The sequence below is a fragment of the Schistocerca piceifrons genome, chromosome X (genome assembly GCF_021461385.2).
Source record: "Schistocerca piceifrons isolate TAMUIC-IGC-003096 chromosome X, iqSchPice1.1, whole genome shotgun sequence".
NCBI classification, from domain to species: domain Eukaryota; kingdom Metazoa; phylum Arthropoda; class Insecta; order Orthoptera; family Acrididae; genus Schistocerca; species Schistocerca piceifrons.
Genome location: NC_060149.1, coordinates 909,172,274 through 909,198,619, shown reverse-complemented (window position 1 = coordinate 909,198,619; position 26,346 = coordinate 909,172,274). Strand labels below are relative to the sequence as shown.

Sequence of the window (26,346 nt, the reverse complement as noted above, 5' to 3'; positions counted from 1 at the left end):
AGTTTACTATGGAGAACACTGTTACACACAAAGGACAGTTATTAAGTGAATGTGTTTTATTACAACTTTCATCCACATATAAGTACAATAAAATATTGTTTAATGGAACTAAACTTACTCCCTTAACATTACATCATAGATTTCTCATAGTCACAAAGCAACATTCACTTTCACATTAGCACACACAACATGGCCATGCCACTGTCGTCATAGAGGATTAACAATGTAATACTTTTCGTGGTCATAATGAGTGAAACTGTCTTAAATCAACATCGCAATGAACATTAATGAAGGTGGCAAATGTTTAAATAAAGGAAGAATTTATAGATGGAAAGAAAGACTCATAAGCACAAAACAACCTTTGCAATGAACAAGGAAGTTGAAGGCCAAAATGAATTTGAACTAAGACTGAAACAGCATGTCAACCAATGGATTCATGCCAAAATGTGTCACTGTTTTTGAAATCATTGATACATATGGGAGACAAATCATGCATGATAGCCTTTGCTACAGGACACTGTAATGAATAGTAATGAAGTTATCTGTTAGATGATTACAATGTGCATAGCGGACAATACCACAGGTGACTTTTAAGCATTATGTTTATGAAGGAGGTGTTCTTGATTAAATTACAACATTGAGTCCTGGATGTACCACTATGAATCAGGAAGTAGAAACAGTTTAGAGAGAGAGAACATCCACCAGCCTTGGCCAAGAAAACATTTAAAACACGGGCATTGCTGAGGTAACTCTTACTGATAATATTTTTGAGATGTCAAAGGAATTATATTGGATCTCCACCAGGAGAAGAGCCACATTTTAACTAGTTCTTGTTACAGTGGTGTGTTGGTAAAGGATATATATATATATATATATATATATATATATATATATATATATATATATATATATATATATATATATATATATATATATATATATATATATATATATATATATATATATTTTGCTTCTGTACCAGGTCGGGAGGGTAGTTGGGGGATGCGAAAGCTGTTGTCAGTTGCCACCACTCATACCTCACCTGTCATTCAACATCATCTTTGCCTCTGCACTTCCGCCTCGACTGACATCTCTGCCCAAACTCTTTGTCTTTAAATATGTCTGCTTGTGTCTGTATATGTGTGGATGGATATGTGTGTGTGCACGAGTGTATACCCGTCCCTTTTTCCCCCTAAGGTAAGTCTTTCCGCTCCCGGGATTGGAATGACTCCTTACCCTCTCCCTTAAAACCCACTTCCTTTTGTCTTTCCCTCCCACCATACTTGCTCCGGACACTGCGAGAGGGCTGTACAAGCAATGATCACACGCACGGCACAGCGGACACACCAGGTACCGCGGTGTTGGCCGTCGAATGGCGCTACCTGCACAGCATTTGTGCACCGCCGCCGTCAGTGTCAGACAGTTTGCCGTGGCATACGGAGCTCCATCGCAGTCTTTAACACTGGTAGCATGCCGCGACAGCGTGGACGTGAACCGTATGTGCAGTTGACGGACTTTGAGCGAGGGCGTATAGTGGGCATGCGTGAGGCCGGGTGGACGTACCGCCGAATTGCTCAACACGTGGGGCGTGAGGTCTCCACAGTACATCGATGTTGTCGCCAGTGGTCGGTGGAAGGTGCACGTGCCCGTTGACCTGGCACCGGACCGCAGCGACGCACGGATGCACGCCAAGACCGTAGGATCCTACGCAGTGCCGTAGGGGACCGCACCGCCACTTCCCAGCAAATTAGGGACACTGTTGCTCCTGGGGTATCGGCGAGGACCATTCGCAACCGTCTCCATGAAGCTGGGCTATGGTCCCGCACACCGTTAGGCCGTCTTCCGCTCACGCCCCAACATCGTGCAGCCCGCCTCCAGTGGTGTCGCGACAGGCGTGAATGGAGGGACGAATGGAGACGTGTCGTCTTCAGCGATGAGAGTCGCTTCTGCCTTGGTGCCAATGATGGTCGTATGCATGTTTGGCGCCGTGCAGGTGAGCGCCACAATCAGGACTGCATACGACCGAGGCACACAGGGCCAACACCCGGCATCATGGTGTGGGGAGCGATCTCCTACACTGGCCGTACACCACTGGTGATCGTCGAGGGGACACTGAATAGTGCACGGTACATCCAAACTGTCATCGAACCCATCGTTCTACCATTCCTAGACCGGCAAGGGAACTTGCTGTTCCAACAGGACAATGCACGTCTGCATGTATCCCCTGCCACCCAACGTGCTCTAGAAGGTGTAAGTCAACTACCCTGGCCAGCAAGATCTCCGGATCTGTCCCCCATTGAGCATGTTTGGGACTGGATGAAGCGTCATCTCATGCGGTCTGCACGTCCAGCACGAACGCTGGTCCAACTGAGGCGCCAGGTGGAAATGGCATGGCAAGCCGTTCCACAGGACTACATCCAGCATCTCTACGATCGTCTCCATGGGAGAATAGCAGCCTGCATTGCTGCGAAAGGTGGATATACACTGTACTAGTGCCGACATTGTACATGCTCTGTTGCCTGTGTCTATGTGCCTGTGGTTCTGTCAGTGTGATCATGTGATGTATCTGACCCCAGGAATGTGTCAATAAAGTTTCCCCTTCCTCATATAGTGGTTCTTTCAAATAAGGTGCAGCCTGTTACCTATAATTTAAACACAGGCTGTATTCATCCTTACACAAATTATCATCAACAGCAAACGTTTTTTCATACATTGGCAACTAATGATACAAAATTCCTACACGATACTACTTCCCATCACCTTAACTATTCCCAATATTAATAAACTATGCCTACTTCCAATTTTAGCTATGTCTACCATTATTACTGCTGTAAACCTTGTTTACCTCCTATCTGTCACTAGTATACACCATAAATAATTGAAACAGGTTACAAACAGTAATAACACCAGTTCTTGTGTGACATATTTCATAATGCACACCACCACTCCTCGCAGGTACACACTGCCAGTCCCTTCAGTGCTGTGGATGGCACTGTGGTCACATCTGCCTCTTCCAAAGATTGTCAGCTTCCAAGGATGCATTGTTGCTTACACTGAGAAATGCAGCAGCATACCAAGTCACATCACCCCAACTCAAGTTCTTTGGGTGGCAAAACATGGCTGTACTTCCAACCTGGTGGTGTTGTTGGACACATTGTTGGCAGGAGTGGATTCCTGACTATTCTAGCTATTCACATCTGTGATGGTCTGGTTGTATCAGAGCCTAGAGAAGTCACTGATCTGTTGGTGAATGAGTCTGAGCAGGAGTTTGACTTAACTACACAATGTGATCAAAAGTATTCGGACACCTGGCTGAAAATTACTTAGAAGTTCGTGGTGCCCTCCTTCAGTAATGCTTGAACTCAGTATGGTGCTGGCCCACCCTTCGCCTTGGTGACAGCTTCCACTCTCGCAGGCATATGTTCAATCAGGAGCTAAAAGGTTTCTTGGGGAAAGGCAACCCATTGTTCACGAAGTGCTGCACTGAGGAGGGGTACTGATGTCATTCAGTGAGGCCTGACACGAAGTCGGCATCCCAAAACATCCCAAAGATGTTCTATTGGATGCAGGTCAGGACTCTGTGCAGGCCAGTCCATTACAGGGATGTTATTGTTGTGAAACCACTCTGCCACAGGCTGTGCATTATGAACAGGTGTTCAATCATGATGAAAGATGCAATCGCCAACCCCGAATTGTTCTTCAATAGTGGGAAGCAAGCCCCCTACATGAAAAAGACGACCACACTTTAAGACCACTGCCTCTGAATTTTACTGTTGACACTACACACACTGGCAAATGACGTTCACTGGCATTCGCCTTACCCACACACCGCCATCGGATTGCCACATTGTGAACCATGATTTGTCACTCCACACAACGTTTTTACACTGTTCAATCGTCTGATGTTTATGCTCCTTACACCAAACGAGGCATTGTTTGGCCTTTAGTGGTGTGATGTGTGGATTATGAGCAGCCACTCGACAATGAAATCCAAGTTTGCCCACCTCCTGCCTGTCACAGTACTTGCAGTGGATGGTGATGCAGTTTGGAATTCCTGTATGATGGTCTGGATAGATGTCTGCCTATTACACATTACGACCCTCTTCAACTGTTGGCAGTCTCTTTTCAGTCAACAGACGAGGTCAGCCTGTACGGTTTTGTGCTGTATGTGTCCCTTCATGTTTCCACTTCACTATCACATTGGAAACAGTAGACCAAGGGATGTTTGGGAGTGTGGAAATGCCACATACAGACGTGTGACACAAGTGACACCTAAGCATCTGACAACGTTCGAAGTCCATGAGTTCCGCGGAGCACCTCATTCTGCTCTCTCAAGTCTAATGACTACTGAGGTTACTGATATGGAGTACCTGGCCGTAGTTGGCAGCACAATGCATCTAATATGAAAAATGTATGTTTTTGGGGGTGTCTGGATACTTTTGATCACATAGTGTATGAGCAGTGATAGTCTACGATACATTGCTTCTCGATCTTCTGTCACAAGCTTCTGTAGTGCAGTGGACAGGGATTGATTTTTAATGAAATGTGTTACCCAATCCTTTCTTCAAATAGTGTTGGCAATATTGTCAAAGTTCTGCTGCACTACCTCCAAATGCAGTATCTCCATAAAATCGAATCTTCCATGCTGATTCAGTTGCTGCCAACCACTATCAGCAACATCAGCATATAGCCCACATCCCTAGATAGAGACTTCAACAGCACAGGCACATTCAGAGGTCTGTCTTTGACCAATACAGTGCCAGTAGGTGGCATAAGGGCCATGTCTATGAAGAAGTGTGTCAATCCTCTTGAGGAATAGAAATACCTCATTCCCAGTCGCTGTTTTATATTTGGGGGAAACCCATATCTGCACCTCACTATTTGGGCATCATTGCATTGTCTCTGCTACAAGTGAAGGACCCAATTCTGAATTTGCTACTTGCTCACGATGAATATTCCTATTGAATTTGCACTTCATGATGATATGCTTTCTTCAGCCAATACATCACCATTTTTTCTGTATCTGGAGTACTCCAATGCCTCGCTGACACAGTACTGGAAGCTTCTGCCAACCAACGAAGTTACACCTTGTTAACTACCCATGCCTGTGTTATAAGCTAAAGTCCATGCACGCAATCACTCTCAAAGTATCCTGTAACTAGAATCAAGATGGGATTATAAGAAGGTGTTATTCTTTAAATGGTAGTTTATAATCACTACTGGCTAGACTAATAATTCTGTTCATTATGCTCCTGCCTCTGTTCCTCATTTCTTCAATATGTTCACTATAATTTTTTTTTTTTTTTTGTCCAAGAAGATGCATAGATATCTGGTGACTGAATTTCTCTTTGTGGTACTGTTGATTAATTTTATGATTAGGTATCTTAAAATGTTCCATTTTGCCAACAAGTATGAAGTCTTTTCAGGCACAATAGACAATTTAACTCCTTGGTACCACTGATGTAATTGTGGAAGGACTATGTCACTTCCTTCTTCAAGGTTATTTCTGAAGCTCCCCTTCACAAGGATTATCAGGTTATCAGAATGTGCCACAGCTCTCTCGACTGCATCACTATCATGCTGCTTTCGTAACAAATGGTCAAGCACCATATCCCAGAGACAGGGCCACTTATTGATCCCTGTGGGCAGCCTATTAAATTAATTTTGCTCAGATCTCACCTGGTCATGATAGCATTCCTTCTCTGATTTGACAATACTTCTTTAAACAGAATGAGATTTTCACTCTGCAGCGGAGTGTGCGCTGATATGAAACTTCCTGCCAGATTAAAACTGTGTGCCCGACCGAGACTTGAACTCGGGACCTTTGCCTTTCGCAGGCAAGTGCTCTACCATCTGAGCTACCAAAGCACGACTCACGCTCGGTCCTTACAGCTTTACTTCTGCCAGTATCTCGTCTCCTACCTTCTTTTTAATCTGCCAGGAAGTTTCATATCAGCGCACACACTGCTGCAGAGTGAAAATCTCATTCTGGAAACATCCCCCAGGCTGTGGCTAAGCCATGCCTCCGCAGTATCCTTTCTTTCAGGAGTGCTAGTTCTCCAAGGTTCGCAGGACAGCTTCTGTAAAGTTTGGAAAGTAGGAGACGAGGTACTGGCAGAAGTAAAGCTGTGAGGACCGAGCATGAGTCGTGTTTTGGTAGCTCAGATGGTAGAGCACTTGCCTGCGAAAGGCAAAGGTCCCAAGTTCGAGTCTCAGTTGGGCACACAGTTTTAATCTGCCAGGAAGTTTCTTCTTTAAGCAGTTTGAAAGAGCTGGTGGGCAGTCCAGGGGCAAAAAGTGCTGCACACCATAAGTGACTGAAAGTCCTCAAGATGTCCACCATTATGGTTACAACATAACTTGGTACCCAGGCAGGTGTACATTGGCAATAAGGCATGCCAACAGCTGATGATCTGTCTGGCGAGTTAATTACAAGGGCTTGTGTGGCAATGATCCGGGACATGGTTTTTAGTTGGTACCCACATCTAACTAGATGAACACTTGGCTTCTACCCAAGTCCCACCTCAGTTACATGACTAACAAACATTTCAAAACATGTTCTCACACTTTCACTTAGGATAGACAGATGGGGTACACATAATTCCATCCAGAGAGTGAAGGGCTGGAAACAAGCTGACGCAGCAGATGTCAAAAATGTCTATGAAAACCTTTAACAAAAGACGCAGCCATGCATGTGCATTGTGACAGCCAGGTGAGAATGTTTTGACAGTTGTGGGGCCATGCTAGGCTGGATGAGCTACATGGCGTGGTCAGTGAGCTGACTGGCAAAGCTCAAAGTATGTGAAATCCTGACTGCAGGTCAGCTAGTCAGACACACTGAACACATGGTGGGCAAATCCTGAGCATCTGAACAAACTACACAGGGACACTACCATGAATGAACAAGCTGAATAGATAAATAAGGGAAATGTTAAATAAAAAGTAAACCAAGCCAGTAACAGAGAAACCAGTCACATGCTTTTAAAAACAAAAATTAGGCAATGACACAACTGAAGATACACCTTCTCTACAAGATTTTATTTAAAAGTCTTTAAACATTATTAATAGTTAAATGTTTTGCATATAGAATGATCTTTAAAATTAGTAACTCACTAATACCTTAAGTGGTTCACATAAACATAGTTTCAATAGACAGGGGCTCCTGAACACTATCAAACAGTTCCGATAGACTTCCTTTGAGTATTTTGTATTTTGAATTACAGACCAGAATGTATATTCTATGCATGAAAGATCTGGATGATTGACTGATCTGGCCTTGTAACAATAACCAAAACGGCCTTGCTGTGCTGGTACCGTGAACGGCTGAAAGCAAGGGGAAACTACAGCCGTAATTTTTCCCGAGGGCATGCAGCTTTACTGTATGATTACATGATGATGGCGTCCTCTTGGGTAAAGTATTCCGGAGGTAAAATAGTCCCCCATTCAGATCTCCGGGCGGGGACTACTCAAGAGGATGTCGTTATCAGGAGAAAGAAAACTGGCGTTCTACGGATCGGAGTGTGGAATGTCAGATCCCTTAATCGGGCAGGTAGGTTAGAAAATTTAAAAAGGGAAATGGATAGGTTGAAGTTAGATATAGTGGGAATTAGTGAAGTTCGGTGGCAGGAGGAACAAGACTTCTGGTCAGGTGACTACAGGGTTATAAACACAAAATCAAATAGGGGTAATGCAGGAGTAGGTTTAATAATGAATAGGAAAATAGGAATGCGGGTAAGCTACTACAAACAGCATAGTGAACGCATTATTGTGGCCAAGATAGATACAAAGCGCACACCTACTACAGTAGTACAAGTTTATATGCCAACTAGCTCTGCAGATGACGAAGAAATTGAAGAAATGTATGATGAAATAAAAGAAATTATTCAGATTGTGAAGGGAGACGAAAATTTAATAGTCATGGGTGACTGGAATTCTAGTGTAGGAAAAGGGAGAGAAGGAAACATAGTAGGTTAATATGGATTGGGTGACAGAAATGAAAGAGGAAGCCGCCTGGTAGAATTTTGCACAGAGCACAACATAATCATAACTAACACTTGGTTTAAGAATCATGAAAGAAGGTTGTATACATGGAAGAACCCTGGAGATACTAAAAGGTATCAGATAGATTATATAATGGTAAGACAGAGATTTAGGAACCAGGTTTTAAATTGTAAGACATTTCCAGGGGCAGATGTGGACTCTGACCACAATCTATTGGTTATGACCTGTAGATTGAAACTGAAGAAACTGCAAAAAGGTGGGAATTTAAGGAGATGGGACCTGGATAAACTAAAAGAACCAGAGGTTGTACAGAGATTCAGGGATAGCATAAGGGAGCAATTGACAGGAATGGGGGAAATAAATACAGTAGAAGAAGAATGGGTAGCTTTGAGGGATGAAGTAGTGAAGGCAGCAGAGGATCAAGTAGGTAAAAAGACGAGGGCTAGTAGAAATCCTTGGGTAACAGAAGAAATATTGAATTTAATAGATGAAAGGAGAAAATATAAAAATGCAGTAAGTGAAACAGGCAAAAAGGAATACAAACGTCTCAAAAATGATATCGACAGGAAGTGCAAAATGGCTAAGCAGGGATGGCTAGAGGACAAATGTAAGGATGTAGAGGCCTATCTCACTAGGGGTAAGATAGATACCGCCTACAGGAAAATTAAAGAGACCTTTGGAGATAAGAGAACAACTTGTATGAATATCAAGAGCTCAGATGGAAACCCAGTTCTAAGCAAAGAAGGGAAAGCAGAAAGGTGGAAGGAGTATATAGAGGGTCTATACAAGGGCGATGTACTTGAGTACAATATTATGGAAATGGAAGAGGATGTAGATGAAGATGAAATGGGAGATACGATACTGCGTGAAGAGTTTGACAGAGCACTGAAAGACCTGAGTCGAAACAAGGCCCCCGGAGTAGACAATATTCCATTGGAACTACTGACGGCCGTGGGAGAGCCAGTCCTGACAAAACTCTACCATCTGGTGAGCAAGATGTATGAAACAGGCGAAATACCCTCAGACTTCAAGAAGAATATAATAATTCCAATCCCAAAGAAAGCAGGTGTTGACAGATGTGAAAATTACCGAACTATCAGCTTAATAAGTCACAGCTGCAAAATACTAACACGAATTCTTTACAGACGAATGGAACAACTAGTAGAAGCCAACCTCGGGGAAGATCAGTTTTGATTCCGTAGAAACACTGGAACACGTGAGGCAATACTGACCTTACGTCGTATCTTAGAAGAAAGATTAAGGAAAGGCAAACCTACGTTTCTAGCATTTGTAGACTTAGAGAAAGCTTTTGACAATGTTGACTGGAATACTCTCTTTCAAATTCTAAAGGTGGCAGGGGTAAAATACAGGGAGCGAAAGGCTATTTACAATTTGTACAGAAACCAGATGGCAGTTATAAGAGTCGAGGGACATGAAAGGGAAGCAGTGGTTGGGAAGGGAGTAAGACAGGGTTGTAGCCTCTCCCCGATGTTGTTCAATCTGTATATTGAGCAAGCAGTAAAGGAAACAAAAGAAAAATTCGGAGTAGGTATTAAAATTCATGGAGAAGAAATAAAAACTTTGAGGTTCGCCGATGACATTGTAATTCTGTCAGAGACAGCAAAGGACTTGGAAGAGCAGTTGAATAGAATGGACAGTGTCTTGAAAGGAGGATATAAGATGAACATCAACAAAAGCAAAACAAGGATAATGGAATTTAGTCTAATTAAATCGGGTGATGCTGAGGGAATTAGATTAGGAAATGAGGCACTTAAAGTAGTAAAGGAGTTTTGCTATTTGGGGAGCAAAATAACTGATGATGGTCGAAATAGAGAGGATATAAAATGTAGGCTGGCAATGGTGAGGAAAGCGATTCTGAAGAAGAGAAATTTGTTAACATCCAGTATTGATTTAAGTGTCAGGAAGTCATTTCTGAAAGTATTCGTATGGAGTGTAGCCATGTATGGAAGTGAAACATGGACGATAAATAGTTTGGACAAGAAGAGAATAGAAGCTTTCAAATTGTGGTGCTACAGAAGAATGCTGAAGATTAGATGGGTAGATCACATAACTAATGAGGAAGTATTGAATAGGATTGGGGAGAAGAGAAGTTTGTGGCACAACTTGACCAGAAGAAGGGATCGGTTGGTAGGACATGTTCTGAGGCATCAAGGGATCACCAATTTAGTATTGGGGGGCTGCGTGGAGGGTAAAAATCGTAGGGGGAGACCAAGAGATGAATACACTAAGCAGATTCAGAAGGATGTAGGTTGCAGTAGGTACTGGGAGATGAAAAAGCTTGCACAGGATAGAGTAGCATGGAGAGCTGCATCAAACCAGTCTCAGGACTGAAGACCACAACAACACATGCATGAAAGAGTGAATTTTCTGAAAAATAAAACATGTAACAGCGAAAGGACTGGCAATTAATAGAGGCAGTTAGAAATGTATGACTATTAATTAGTTCAATTATTTAATATTTATTAATGTGTAGTACGTATAACAATTATGTATAAAATTATGTGTTATTTATAGTTGCGTATAATAATTAAGTGTTATTTATGGTTGTTCAAAGCAGAGATCAGGCAGAAAAATATGTAAAGACTTATTACAGGTTAAGTGGATATTTTAGAGAATTTGACACATTAAGCTACAATATTCGGAAGTGGCTGCAGTTGAACAAGGAGACCAATGACCAGCGGTGTTTGTGCACCAGATTAGACTGATCAATGATCTAGCAGATGGACAATGCTCCCAAGGAGAACAACAATTAGTGCAGTTCACAAATCAGCAGTCAATGTGCCAGGAACAGTCAGCAAACTGAATTCACATGTGAGATGTATCTGGTGATGCAGAGAAGAATGACAGGCATTGCCTGAAAATGCCAGCATAGAGGTAAAACAAGGAAAGCCGGCACATGTGTCAATATTGGTCATGTTTCTGCCCAATGTGAGAAGCATAGATCAACGACCGAACAGTCAGTCACTGTCCTATAAACTTCGTGACACTAGTGAAAACATCAAATAAATACCTCCGACATGTGGGCACGAGATGGTCCTTTGAGGAGAGAAAGAAGAGACGAAGAAATGTTGCCTGGATGGATGGACCGATGGTTAGTCAGCGGACATCATACTTTGCTGCAATGACTTAGCTGTGATGCTACTTGACAGAAGATGACGTTGGTGCCGCACCAATGGGTCAACGCAGAATATGCCATCCCAGATGTTACCAGGAACAAATTAATGTGGTACTTACCCAGGTGGCTGGGGAGGATGAAGGGACTGCATCCTCACCAGATGGGTCACCTGTGAACCTAGAGGTTGATGAACTCCACCAGAAGACACAAAACCTGAGAGTCGCTGGTTCGATTCCAGGATGAACTCTATGCCATACCATAACTGCTTGTTAATAATGCAATGAGAAAATTCACAAGGGAAGACTGTGCCACTTCCACAGTGGGTCAAGGGTACAGTACTGAATGGAAGAATACGCTATCTGACGCTCCGCTTCAACACAAGCTGTTACCACATGAACGGTCACGGGAATCTGCACGCTACAACTCCCCACTGCACTACTGCCATGAGGAATTGATTGAGTTTAAACACAATGTGTTACTCTGTTTGTTTAAAAGGTCTTATGTGTCAGTAAATGGCTGATAGTGGAACCACCAATGTTTCACTCACTGAGTCAAGGGAAGAACTCATTCCACTGCCCACAAAGAGTTGCTTCCTCTCCCACCATCACTGACAAAATAATGACCTTTACTCCTGTCTGTCACTGACACTCAATATCTAGTGTCCCAAAACCCTGACCTGCTACACTTTGAGTCAGATAACCTTGGCTCTTTTTGAGATGTACATGGTAGGGAATTTGTGGCACAAGACATTGTTGATGCCATCACCAGCAAAGGGCTGCAGACAACCCACAGACAGCAGATGACAACCTGCAGCCAATGGATAGTATTTCAGTACATTGGTGAGTGCAAATTGGTGCCAGGTGTTTTTCCTTTTGAAGTAACGCTTTCACAGAGTATAAAACTAACAATGTAAAGCTCTCTTTCTTTCAGATAAATTTGACACTAAAAATTTTTTTTTTTCGAACGATGTTAGATGTTCTTGTTATTTTGATCGGAACTCTAATTGGGTTTCTAATGTTACTTGTTATATATCTGAGTCTATGTTCTTGTGGTCATAGGAAATATATTTGTGGGAATAACCATTTGTTAAACAGGAAAGCATTATAATGACAGACAGTAGGACACAAGGAGATTCCACCCATGAGGCTATTCAGAGCCTACTTAATCAGGTAGCCCAATTGAGGTCTGACAATAATGAATTGTTGAATCAATTATCTGAGTACACTTCAACATCTAGTGCAACTCCTCCCATACTCGATTCATAGGCAGCCACTACTGTGACTCCCTTTCTCTGGCAAGCCAAGCGAGGACATGGAAGCATTTTTTGCTGATTTTTTAGCAGCTGCTAAACTGGACTGCTGGTCGGATGAACAGGTGCTGCAAATGACAAGGTTACAATTAACCAGGGAAGATAAGTCACATGTAATATATATCACAAGAAGTTATGAAATGCATTAACTTTTGAAGAATTGAAACAAGGTTTGCTCAAAAGTTTTAAAAAGCATAACAATTGCCGTTTTTATAGGGAGCAATTGAACAACATGTCCCATATACACAATGAAACAATAGAAAGCTTTGTGGACAGAATATAAAAAGTTAATAGTAATATTTCCCAATTGTCAGCCATTGATGAAGCTGATAAATATATTATACAAGAAGAGGAGAACAGGGCCTTAGATACTTTTTGTGAGGATTGCCACCCGAAACAGCGTGCTGTTAGGGCAGAATTTCTGAAGAATTTAACTGATGCAGTCAACAATGCTACAGCATTAGAGGAAATAGATGGCGTGATGAGGTGTACAAATTGTCAAAGGGTGGGCCATACATATAATGACTGTAGCAGTACAGTGAAATTTGCAAACAGTGGTCTGTTAAACAGGAATGGGAACCCCAGAACTACTGCAATATATTCCCATTAAAGTTCTATGCTATTAGAACGCATGCAAAGGTGGAGTGCTGGTTAGCAGGCACTATCAAGGGTAAAACACTTTGACTATTAGTTGATACTGGGGCTCATGGGTCAGTCATAAGTAAACAGTGCACTGAGGTCAGGAGATATGACCCTCCAAGATATAATTTAAGTGTTATAGGTGGAGGTGACTTATGTTCAGTAAGTTGCACGTCACTGACCTTTTACATTGAGGGTGTACAATTCCAGGAGGTTGTGTAAGTCATATCAAGGGTAAGATTTCCTGAATAAACCAATAGCAAACAGTGGAGCTGAGAGGTACATTGTTTCGATTAGGTGATCCGGCTGCCAAGGACGCTCAGCCACAAGATCCCTCTTCCTGGAAAGAGGACTCAACTAAACTGCGAGCACTGTCCTTGAACGTAGATTTGTGGGATAAAATACCATTCAGTACAGGAAAGCTACTTTGAGTGCACATTAATGCTGCACATAAACACAATATGCATAGTGGAGCTGTTAGAGGAAAATGGTGAATTAAACACAGAACATTGTTTTGTGTGCAGGAGCATAGTTCGTGCCATAGCAACTGATGGAGTACAGAAGGTACCACTGCATTTAGATAGCCGAAAGGAAATGTTAATACCTAACATAAGTGCCTTAGAGGAAGATGATTTTGATTGGTCAGACCTAGACAATAGGGACAAACTAGTCAAATACAAAACTGCATTGCACCAGAAGATATCACACTTAAAAGCAAACAAATGGGATACAATAGCAGTGTTGGAGGAGTTTCAGGATCTGTTTAGTCCTCAGGGACCGCTACCAGTAATGAACATCACACAACACAGGATTCCAACAAGAGATAACACTCCAATTTATAGGAGACCATACAGAGTTCCTCACCAGTTACAACAATTACTTGATGAATTCATAGATCAGCAATTAGATGATGGTATAACAGAGTATTCAGATTCGCCATATAGTGCAAATGCAGTAATTGTGCCAAAGAAATCTGCTGACAGTGAAAAACATTGTAGATTCTGTAGTGATTACAGGCATTTAAATAGCAATACAATTCTGGACATGCATCCATTACCAAATATCGTAGATACCATTGATCATCTCAGCAATGGTAAATATTTCTCCACAATTGACTTGAGGAACAGGTACCATCAAATAGAAGTTGCACCAGAATACAGACATAATACTGCTGTCTCTACCTTTTCAGGTCATTGGCAATTCTTAAGGGTGCTTTTTGGATTAAAAAATGCCCCTGCAACATTCCAAAGATTGCCAGATGGTGTGTTATGTGGGTTAACACCTCAACAATGCATGATATACCTTGATGACAATCATATTTTCAAAAGATATCAAGCAGCATGTGATTTGCTTACACGAAGTTTTCCAACATCTCAGGGATGCTAATTAAATTTGGAAAAGTGTCACTTCGTATTAACAGGAATAAAATATTTAGGCCATATTATCGGCAAACATGGAATCAAAACTGACCCATGGCTAATAACCACAGTTAAAAATTTTCCAACACCACCATCTATCGAGGTCTAGGCCTCTCAAATTATTATCGACATTTTTTTAAAGACTATGCAGAAATTGTATGACCTCTCATGAAGTTACTGAAAAAAGGTACTACATTTCACTGGACAATGGAATGCGACACAGCATTTGAAAAACTGAAATACAAATTAACACGTAGTCCTGTATTAATCTATCCATATTTCAGCAAAGACTTCATCCTGTCCTGTGATGCACCTGGATGTGCTATCGAAGCAGTTTTGGGTCAAAACATTCATGGTGCAGAACATCCAGTAGCCTACGCATTCAGACTATTAACTACTGATAGACACATTGCTAAACGTTTCTGGTGGGAGGCAAGAAAGCACGATGTAGCACAATAAGTGCACAATTGCATACCATGCACCTAGCAAGCAGACTACTGCCATCAACGTATACTGTTACAAAGACTCCTGGAAACATCACACCTATTTCAAATAGTAAGAATGGACATTTATAGTCCCTTTAGTAAAACACCAAGCCAGGAATAGGTGTGTACAAACAATTTCAGATCATTTCTCAAGATATCTAACTGTGGTAAGTCTCCCTGATCAACAGGCAAACACCATTGCACAGGCTATGGTCAACAATTGGATTTTAAAATTCGGTGCACCAGAGCACTTATAGCTGACCAATGTAGTTACTTCATGTCTGACCTCATGAAACAACTTTGCCGTTTGCTGAAAGTACATAAATTATGCAGAACCCCATTACATCTACAGGCAAACAAACGAACAGAAAGGGTTCCCCACACTACTGGGCAGATGCTTAGTTATTTTATCAACAACCAACACAACAATTGTTATATCATCATTAAATACCATGTAAGCGCTTAAAACTGCAAAATGTACGAAGGAACGGTCATGTCACCTTAAGAAATTTTAAGCCCAAAGAAAGGAAGAATGGAAAAGCAGTTAGGAAATTTGCTCTAATCAATAAGGACATGGGTAGATCACATAACTAATGAGGAGGTATTGAATAGGATTGGGGAGAAGAGAAGTTTGTGGCACAACTTGACTAGAAGAAGGGATCGGTTGGTAGGACATGTTCTGAGGCATCAAAGTATCACCAATTTAGTACTAGAAGGCAGTGTGGAGGGTAAAAATCATAGAGGGAGACCAAGAGATGAATACTCTAAGCAGATTCAGAAGGATGTAGGCTGCAGTAGATACTGGGTGATGAAGAAGCTTGCACAGGATAGAGTAGCCTGGAGAGCTGCATCAAACCAAACTCAGGACTGAAGACCACAACAACAACAATGGATTCCAGGTGCACCAGTTCAGGAGTGGCACCATTTTTGTTGGACAAGACATGATGGTACTAACTAATCATCAGTGGACAATAGTATTGGAATATAATCTATGGCAGATACATAATGAACTTGGGTGGTTAGAGCTAGAATTTAGTACCTTAAACTCAGCAGCAAGGAAAGTGGAGACATCTGATGAAACAGCAAGCGAATATAAAACTCTGCAGTTCTCATTTGACCAGTTATGAGGCCAATTGCATCAAATAGAAGGATTAGTGCCCCACACAGTCAAATGATTTAAACAAGGAAGGATGAAGGCAGGTGATAAATTATTAAAAACTATTTTTGGCATGGCAGGCGACAATGATATCATGCAGTTCAATAATACATTACAGGGTGTTACAGTTACAGCAGGTCTCAACAAGACCACTATTGCCAGGAACACTATGAGGTTAAATGACTTCAAACAAGCAGTACTCAATAACAATAAGACCATTAGGAATGTTACGCAAGAACTGAACAAGTATCTCCAAGCTACCACCATGTCATTGAATGCTGATTGAAAGATAATACAAACCAGACTAGATATAGAAGATAAGAAGATCTCAGTAGTGATGTTACTTCAATTACTTACAGATCAGTTAGTGGATGTACAATTAACAGCAGAGGATCTCAAGGAAGCCATCCACCATGTAGTACAGGTGTATTTATTGTCAATTTTACTATCACAAACAAACTTTATATTCACATTGATTCAAATCCGTAAACAGTTACCAGAGTCAGTATGATTAATCTTCCCTCCAGATTGAAATTTTTTTCACTCTAAAGCAGAGTGTGCGCTCATATGAAACTTCCTGGCAGATTAAAACTGTGTGCCGGACCGAGACTCGAACTCGAGACCTTTGCCTTTTGTGGGCAAGTGCTCTACCAACGGAGTCGTGCTTGGGTAGCTCAGTTGGTAGAGCACTTGCTCACGAAATGCAAAGGTCCCAAGTTCGAGTCTCAGTCCGGCACACAGTTTTAATCTGCCAGGAAGTTTCCCTCCAGATAATGAACACTTGCTGCACTACCACCACTTAGCTAAGGTACTAGTGGACACAAATGGTATAAAGTTATGAATTCATATTTCCTTCCTGGTGACCAGAAAATCAGATATTATGACTGTTATACAGTGTACTACTTCTGAGTGAAATGGGGCCAGCTTAACAGATTTGTATAATCTCGAACAAGTTAGGTATTCCTAATCTCCAAAACATTGAATGCTACTGCAGTAATGACAGCTGCTGAATTACATAACTGATGCCTGAACGGTTTATGATATGTCTATCACGTGCCACTGAAGTGAACACCAATAATTGTGAACCCCAGCTATTTTTTGAGCAAAACAAAGCCTCAAATACCCCATGCTACATACTAACTGATACACCATATTTTTTGGAGCACATAGGAGAACACTGGCTTTACGCAATTAACCAACCGACCCATATCTTTGGCCATTATTTCAACCATGGTGCCGCTACTACAACCAAACATGTTAAACTCCATGGCAGTGGACTGATAGTTAATGGTACATTATGTTCTCCCTCAGGTGTGAAAATTCACTTGCGCACAAGCAAAGCTGGTTTGACCATTGTCACCTCATCGTACCCACTAATTTACTGGCCAGAAAAACCTATGCAACTATTGGCTCCTTAAAATCTGTCTTACCTAAACAGCTCCTTTGATTCCTCCATCCTGCAGTCATTAGATGTTCTTATCACAATACAACAAGGCAAGATTGATGCCAATGCTATGAAGCAGCATACTGTACAGTTGAATGATGAACATGAAACGTGCATTATGATACTGGGCACAGGTATTTTTGGAATCTTCTTGCTCATAATTATATGTTTTACTGCTTTCCTCTGTATCAGATGAAAACCGAAGACAAACAATAACATATGACTGCATCAAATTCCAGCTGAATGGCTACAAAAATGCTAAGCATACACATGTTCTGCTAAAATGTGTGTAGAGATAATTGTTGCTTGCTACTTCATTTTATTGTTACTGATCTTTATTGTTACTGATCATCATTTTACCACACTTCTAACATTATTTTCAGAAGTTTTCATAGTGATGATGTATTTCAAACTATAACAGAATGAATGTATTATGTAATTTTCCTGACAGACTACGGACACACTTTGCTTTTGTTTCTTGTTTGTTAGTCATTTCTAGATGGACATAGGAGAAAATTCAAGAATGGTTTTTCTGGATGGAGGAGGAATGTAGGATGTATAATAATTATGTGTTATTTATGTTTGTGTGCAGAGAAATATAGAAAAACTTATTATAGGTTAAGTGGACATTTCAGAGACTTTGACATGTTAAACCACAATGTTTGGAAGTGGCAGCAGTCGAGCAAGGAGGCCGATAACCAGCGGAGTTTGTGCAGCAGCAGTCAACACTTTAACAGATCAACAACTGAGCAGATGGGCAATGCTCCAAAGGCGACATTAGTGAAAACACCTTGTAAACACCTGCGACAAACGGGCATGAGGTGGTCCTTTGAGGGGAGAAGGAACAGATGAAGAAATGCTGCCTGGATGGACGAACAGATGGTTAGTCAGAGGGCATTATACTTCGCTGCAATGACTTAGCCGCTATGCTGCTTGACACTCCAATAGGTCAAAGCATAAGATGTCATCCCAGATGTTACCAGAAAGAAGTTCATGTGGTACTTACCCAGGTGGGTGGTGAGGGTGAAGAGACTACAACCTCACCACATGGGTCACTTGTGAACTTAGAGGTTGATGAACTCCAGCAGAAGATGCCAAACCTCAGGGTCACTGGTTCGATTCCAGGACTGACCACTCCATGCCATGCTGTAGTTGCTTGTTAACAACACAATGAGTGAATTTGCAAGGAGAAGACCACACTGCTGATGCAGTGGGTCACAGCTGCAGTACTGGATAGAAGAATATGCTGCCTGGTGCTCCACTGCAACAAAAGCCGTCCCTGCATGAGTGGTCACTGGAATCTGCATGCTACAACTCCGAGTTGCATCACCGCCACGAGGAACTGAGTGAGTTAAAACACATTAGTCTGTTTGTTTAAAAGGTCTTATGTGTCAATAAATGACTGATAGTGGAACAACCAATGTTTCATTCACTGGGCCAAGGGAAGAACCCAAAGTGTCGCTTTCCTTCCTGCCATCCATGACAATATAATGACCTTTGTTCCTGTCTATCACTAATGCTCAATATCTAGTGTCACAAAACCCAACTCGCTGCAAGTGATATAATGATGCAAACTAGCACCCATATAAACAAAAACACTATTTGTGTGAAAACCATTAACGATACACAAAAACTATGAGTGGCATTGAAATACTTTTGAGAGTGGGAAATACTGACTCATTTTCAGGATGAAGCTTTAAGTATCAGCGACCATTTTTGCATGACTACACTCAGATTTTGGTACTCAGTTGGAGTGGAGCTCACATATGTGCACCTTGAAGTCATCTTGTGGGTAGACAAAATATTTTCTAAGTAGTTGGTTGGGACTTATAAGAATTTCACCTGTGACCATCATGAGGAACCCTATAATAGAATGAGATTTTCACTCTGCAGTGGAGTGTGCACCGATATGAAACTTCCTGGCAGATTAAAAGTTTGGAAGGTAGGAAACAAGGTACTGGCAGAATTGAAGCTGTGAGGACAGGTTGTGAGCCATGCTTGGGTAGCTCAGTTGGTTAAGTACTTGCCTGCGAAAGGCAAAGGTCCCAAGTACAAGTCTTGATCTGTCACACAGTTTTAATCTGCCAGGAAGTTCCAACTCTGAAATAATTTTAGCTTTTCCATACTTAGAAGAAATTCAGGCTGCCTGAATGGATGGGGTGGGGCTTATAAATATTTCAAGATTGTTGATCAAAAAAGAGTTTAAAACATTGTTCTGTATTTGGACTATGAATAATTTTGTGTTAGGTGACTGTGTGTAAACATTTATGAACTATTAAAAATATCGTTAGTTTGCAGTTACATTGCTTCAACTTAGAAGTGTGCTGAAGCACTCTGAATCATTTTCGTGACTTTGTTAAAGGATGAGTGATCACATTGTGCTGGTTGACCCACTTAGGTTCCCACACTAACAAATATTATTTGAAAGCATGCACTGTATTTGCAGTTGCGAATATGGACAACTATCAGCTGTAAAATGGAATGACAACTATGAAAATTTGTGTTGGAGCGGGACATTTGTCCATATTCACAACTGCAAATACATTTCACGTATTTCATAACAGCTGTAGTCACCACAGTGCCTGTTCCTTTGGACATGCATGTATGGAGGTCCGAAGGAACATGGCACTGTAATTCAGACTAACACTGGAACTGCAATACTGTAAATATTATTTTAATAATCATCTGTTGTGAATAGTGTGAAAGGATATTTCATTTGTTTTTTCTGGAATAAACTCAGTCTGTGAAAAGCGAGAAGTGAACCCCGTTTCACTGCAAATTCCTGCATGCAACTTTAATAAGCTTGTGACTGTTTTCATTTATGGTGAAATGCAGTGCATGCATTGGTTGGCTCCTGGACATTAATTAAGGCAATATTTTGAAATCCAGCCACACAATGGTAAGCCCCATGAATTGTGCTTTTCTTGTTTTATTTAATTTTTTATTTGTGTTGAAGCACTGAAGCACATGGGGGCTTATGTGTTAAACTTTGATTAATGCAACAGTTAATAATTTCAATGTTAGTCATTTAATTTTTCATTACATAAGCAGTAAGAAAAACAGAATATCTGAAGATAAACATTTTTTTCTTCTTCAAATATTACCCTAACGATGTCACAAGGCCACCTTCTACCACTAACATTGCCAAATCCAGACTAACTGTCCCTGTAAAGATTAAAGCTAAAGCTAGGAAAAAGAAGACTTCATAATCTGAAATTTGTATTGTTGAAAATCCCACCAAACAGACTAGGATTGGCAACATCAGACTTTTACTTGTTTGGCTCTTTCACAGAACATTATGAGACCTGAAATTTGCAGATGATAATGAGATCACAGAGTGCATGATAATATACTTATGAATCATGCTAAAGTTTTTTTAAGCTTAAGCTTATGGACACATGGATTTTTATAACAAAATATTCTCAGGTTTCCAGCCACTAAGTGGTTAAAACACTATGAACTTCCAGCACAGTTCTCATTGGCCATTGTCAAAAGGTAACTGATGGCTGTGTCTGCAATGACTTCATCCTTATGTAGTAGCACTACCACCTATGATGTCACTGTTGCTCAGTCCATAGTTAAATAAACTAAAGTTAAAGCAATTACAGCCCTCAGTTGCAAAAATTAAGTCTTTTGACCTGGTTTCAACACATGAGTGCCTTCATCAGAAATTAAATATTCAAATTGCCCTATAGCATAAGTACAAAATTGTGGGATAAATTTTTTATATGAAAGTGTAAGTACTGATGATCAGTACAAGAAAGAAACAGTACTTACATGTCACATATAAAATAAATATCAAGTGATAAAGCTAAAGTCAGAAAATTTTTAGAGTAGAATGAGTGAAAAGTAGGTCACTATGGGCTGCTCGCATATCCTGTGAGCATATATGTGAGCAGCCCGTAGTGGCTTGCTTTCCACTCATTCGACTTTAAAAAATTTCTGACTTTAACTTTATCGCTTGATATTTATTTTATATGTGACATGTAAGTACTGTTTCGTTCTTGTACTGTTAATCAGTTTTCAGTCTTAAAAGCATACTTATAAGCTTTTACATAGACAAACAGTTACCATGTCTGCTGCTGTCAAATAAAACACTGCCTGTTAGTTCATGTACTAAGTAATGTTCATCTTAGCATTCATCTGTCTATATTTTAAATGTTAGTAGCCTACTTATATTTGTGGTTACTAGATGGCACTCTTGGTGCAATGTTCAACTGCCCGCAGTTGCTAATGTGGGCACCTCAGTCTGTTGCTACCTGTGACTTGACATATATGAGCAGCCCATAGTGGCTCGCCTTCCATATATTCTCTTTTTTAAAAATTTGTGACTAAAGTTTTATCACTTGATATTTATTTTATATGTGACATGTAAGTATTGTTTCTTTCTTGTACTGTTAGTCAGTACCTACACTTTTATATAAAAAATTTATCCCATAATTTTGTACTTACGTTATAAGCAAATTTCAATATTTAGTGTCTGATGAAGGCACTCATAGAAGTGTTGAAACCAGGTCAAAAGTCTTCATTTTTTGCAACCGAGGGCTGTAATTGTTTTAACTTTAATTTGTAAACAGTCACTGACCATGCAGCCATGTTCAAAATGTTAAATGAATTGTTTATTTTCTTATGCTATTCTAGAAACTGTTAATCTCCATAATAACAGATGTCTCACTGAATGCAATTTGTTGCCCACTTTCAATTTGCATTCTGCCCATAGATGATGTTTTGGTAAAGCATAAACACAAACACCCATCTAGCATTGCTCCATATAGAGTGCAACAGTCGTCCTATGTATAGTACCTCCTCCCTATTTCTCTTCACCATCGTATCGTGTAGCAACTTAAACTATTTACTATTTGCAACTCCAATGCGTTGTTTTTTTGTTTCTTTTTAATTTTGCTTGTTACCATTTCCCAGTTCTCATAGTTCATTTCCCACTTCATTCCATCCAGTGCAACATAAACTACTTTCACCTCTGCCTGAAGAACACACACAAATCATTCTTCCCGGATCCACTATTCTGTTACCTTGCCTACAATGACTTTATGGGAAAACCTTACAAAGCATTTTATTGAATGTCCTCACTACAGTAACATCAGCAAAAGTCCAGGCCATAAACCTCGCTTATTATACTCTGAGTGACTAATCTACGAGGTCTGTTCAAAAAATTGTCGAACTTTGTCCTCAAAATTTTTCTACGCTTGCCTTTCACTCACTGTGCATGGTCTCCTTTGTATAACTCTCCTCCACAACTGATGCACTGTTTCCAACACTGTTTCCCCTTCTGGAAGCAGCCTTGGTACAACTCTTGCTGAATTGCATGAAGCACCATCTGCAAATTTTGATTATCTCATCTATCATTGCAAATTTTCATCCTTTCAATGGGATTTCCAACTCCTGAGATAAAAAAAAGAAAAGTCCACACGAGCCAAGTATGGAGGATGAGGCAGCACAGTGATTTTGTTTTTTGTGCAATAGTCACGCACCAACAGCGATGAATTTGTGGGTGTGTTATCATGATTCAAGAGCCATGAATTGTCTCGCCACATTTCAAGCCATTTCCTTCTCACATTTTCTCACGGGCATCGCAACATGTCCTGATTGTACCATCAATCAACAATTTGTCCCTGTGGCATGAATTCATGATGAACTAGTTTTTCAAAGTCAAAGAAAAGTATCAGCATGGCTTTGTTATTCAGTCTTGGAGAACCTCTCCTGACCCATTGTGAAAACTGAACCTTGGTCTCAATATCATAACTGTAGACCCACATCATAGAGGTAGTTATTATTCTGTTAAGGAACATCTTGTTCTCATTTGCATGATCCACAATATCTTCACAGACTGTGAGGTGAAGGCATTTCTGGTCTTTACTCATGAGCCGTGGGATGAATTTGGCGGCAACACAATGCTTTCCAAGAAGCTGTGTCAGGATTTCATGAAATGATCCAACTGAAATGTTACAGTCTTCTGCAATCCCTGGGATAGTCAATCTTCAAGTGGCATGTACAGATTCATTGTCAGTCCTGACATAAGCATCATTGGCAGACGTTGAAGGGCATCCTGAATGAGGGTTGTCTTTAACTTCCGTCCAGCCATTTTTAAATCAAGTGAACCATTTGTAACACCAAGTATGGCTTAAGCACTTATCACTTTAGGCTTCCTGCATCATTTGGTGACTCTTGAGTTTCAGAAAAATTTAATGCAGATGCATTTAATGCAGATGCATTGCTCCTCTGACTCTGCCATCTCGAAATCCGTAACTATGTGACAAAATGTTCTACTCAGTACACCACTGAACAGTAACTAACAGACACACAACAATGAAACTTCTGGCAGCTACACATTAAACACAGGCATGTGCAGGGATGCCAACTGCATTTCGCTCCAACACATCACTGACATGAAATTATGAATGTTATGGAATTTTTTGAACAGACCTCGTACAGTAAAACACACATTTTTCACTAATGACACTACTTTTTAATATGACATAAAAGCAATAATGCAATACAGAGACATACTGAACAACTGAGCAGGACAAAAGTATTGATGTTTTAAGAAGATGAACACGAACATGACATAGTGTACTACACAAATTTTCACTTAAAGCCAGTTTTACCTAGTATAACACGCAAAATAAATAAAACTGACTACTACAATATTAATTACAACAGTATTAAAAAGCACATTAAACAATCCAGATGATGCTGAAGAGACTGAAACCATGTATGATGAGACAAAAGAAATTATTTCAGGTAGTTAAAGGAAATGAAAATTTAATTGTGATGGAAGACAGGAATTCGATAGCAGGAAGAGAATTAAAAATGGTTGGAGAACATGGACTGGATGAAAGAAATGAAACTATAATTCACGTGGTAGAGTTTAGAAGAGAGTATAATTTAATCATTGCAGACTGTTTAAGGATCACGAAAGAAAATTTTATACATGGAGACACTGGAAAGTTTCATATAGATCATGTAAATTTTATACATGGAGACACTGGAAAGTTTCATATAGATTATGTAGCCTTGACACACAGATTTGAAAACTAGATTTTAAACTGCAATAACATTTCTAGGGACAAATACAAACTCTAATCATAAATTATTAGTTATGGACAGCAGATTAAAACTAAAGAAACTGCAGAAAGGTAGGAAATTAAGGATATGGGACCTTGATAAAGTGAAAGAACCGGAGGTTGTAGAGAGATTTATATGGAATATTACACAATGGTTTACACAAACAGAGGAAAGAAATAAAATTGTAGGTGAATAGACAGCATTAAGAGATGAAATAGGGATGTTAGCAGAATATCAAATAAGCAAACAGATGCAGCCCAGTAGAAATTCCTGGATAACAAATGAGACCTTCAATTTGATTGATGAAAAAGAAAAAGGAAAAAAAAAACAGCTCAGATGACAAGCCTGTACTAAACAAAGAAGGGAAGGTGGTGGGAATGTTAGAAAGGGCTATAGAAAGGAAACAAATTTGAAGGCAATATTTTGAAAAAAGAACTAGAAATGGTCCTGACGAATGTGCAATTACACAAAAAATCTAAAATACACTACTGGCCATTAAAATGCTACACCAAGAAGAAAAGCAGATGATAAATGAGTATTCATTGGTCAAATATATTATACTAGAACTGACGTGTGATTACATTTTCAAGCAATTTGGGTGCATAGATCTTGAGAAATCAGGAACCAGAACAACCACCTCTGGCCATAATAACGGCCTTGATATGCCTGGGCATTGAGTCAAACAGAGCTTGGATGGCGTGTACAGGTACAGCTGCCCATGCAGCTGCAACATGATACCACAGTTCATCAAGAGTAGTGACTGGCGTATTGTGATTAGCCAGTTGCCCGGCCACCATTGACCAGATGTTTTTAATTGGTGAGAGATCTGGAGAACGTGCTGGCCAGGGCAGCAGTCGAACATTTTCTGTAGCCAGAAAGGCCAGTACAGGACCTGCAACACATGGTCATGCATTATCCTGCTCAAATGTATGATTTCACAGGGATCGAATGAAGGGTAGAGCCACGGGTCGTAAAACATCTGAAATTTAATGTCCACTGTTCAAAGTGCCATCAATGCGAACAAGAGGTGACCGAGACTTGTAACCAATGGCACCCCATACCATCACGCCAGGTGATACGCCAGTATGGCGATGACGAATACACGCTTCCAATGTGTGTTCACTGCGATGTCGCCAAACAGGGATGCAACCATCATGATGCTGTAAACAGAACCTGGATTCATCCAAAAAAATGACGTTTTGCCATTTGTGCACCCAGGTTTGTCGTTGAGTACACATCCTGTCTGTGATACAGCATCAAGGGTAACTGCAGCCATGGTGTCTGAGCTGATTGTCCATGCTGCTGCAAACATCGTCGAACTGTTCGTGCAGATGCTTGTTGTCTTGCAAACATCCCCATCTGTTGACTCATGGATCGAGATGTGGCTACACGAACCGTTACAGCCATGCGGATAAGATGCCTGTCATCTCGACTGCTAATGATATGAGGCCGTTGGGATCCAGCACGGTGTTCCGTATTACCCTCCTGAAACCACCGTTTCCATATTCTGCTAACAGTCATTGGATCTCGACCAACGCGAGCAGCAATGTCGCGATACGATAAACTGCAATCGCTATAGGCTACAATCCGACCTTTATAAAAGATAGAAACGTGATGGTACGCATTTCTTCTCCTTACACGAGGCATCAAAACAACATTTCACCAGGCAACACCA

General features: G+C 40.6%; 1 protein-coding gene across 1 annotated transcript in view; it reads right to left on the bottom strand.

Moving 5' to 3' along the window:
- The window catches only part of LOC124721524 (muscle calcium channel subunit alpha-1-like), an 857,532-nt gene that overhangs the window by 317,878 nt on the left and 513,308 nt on the right, over positions 1-26,346 (bottom strand). The gene's annotated exons all lie outside the window — the stretch shown is intronic.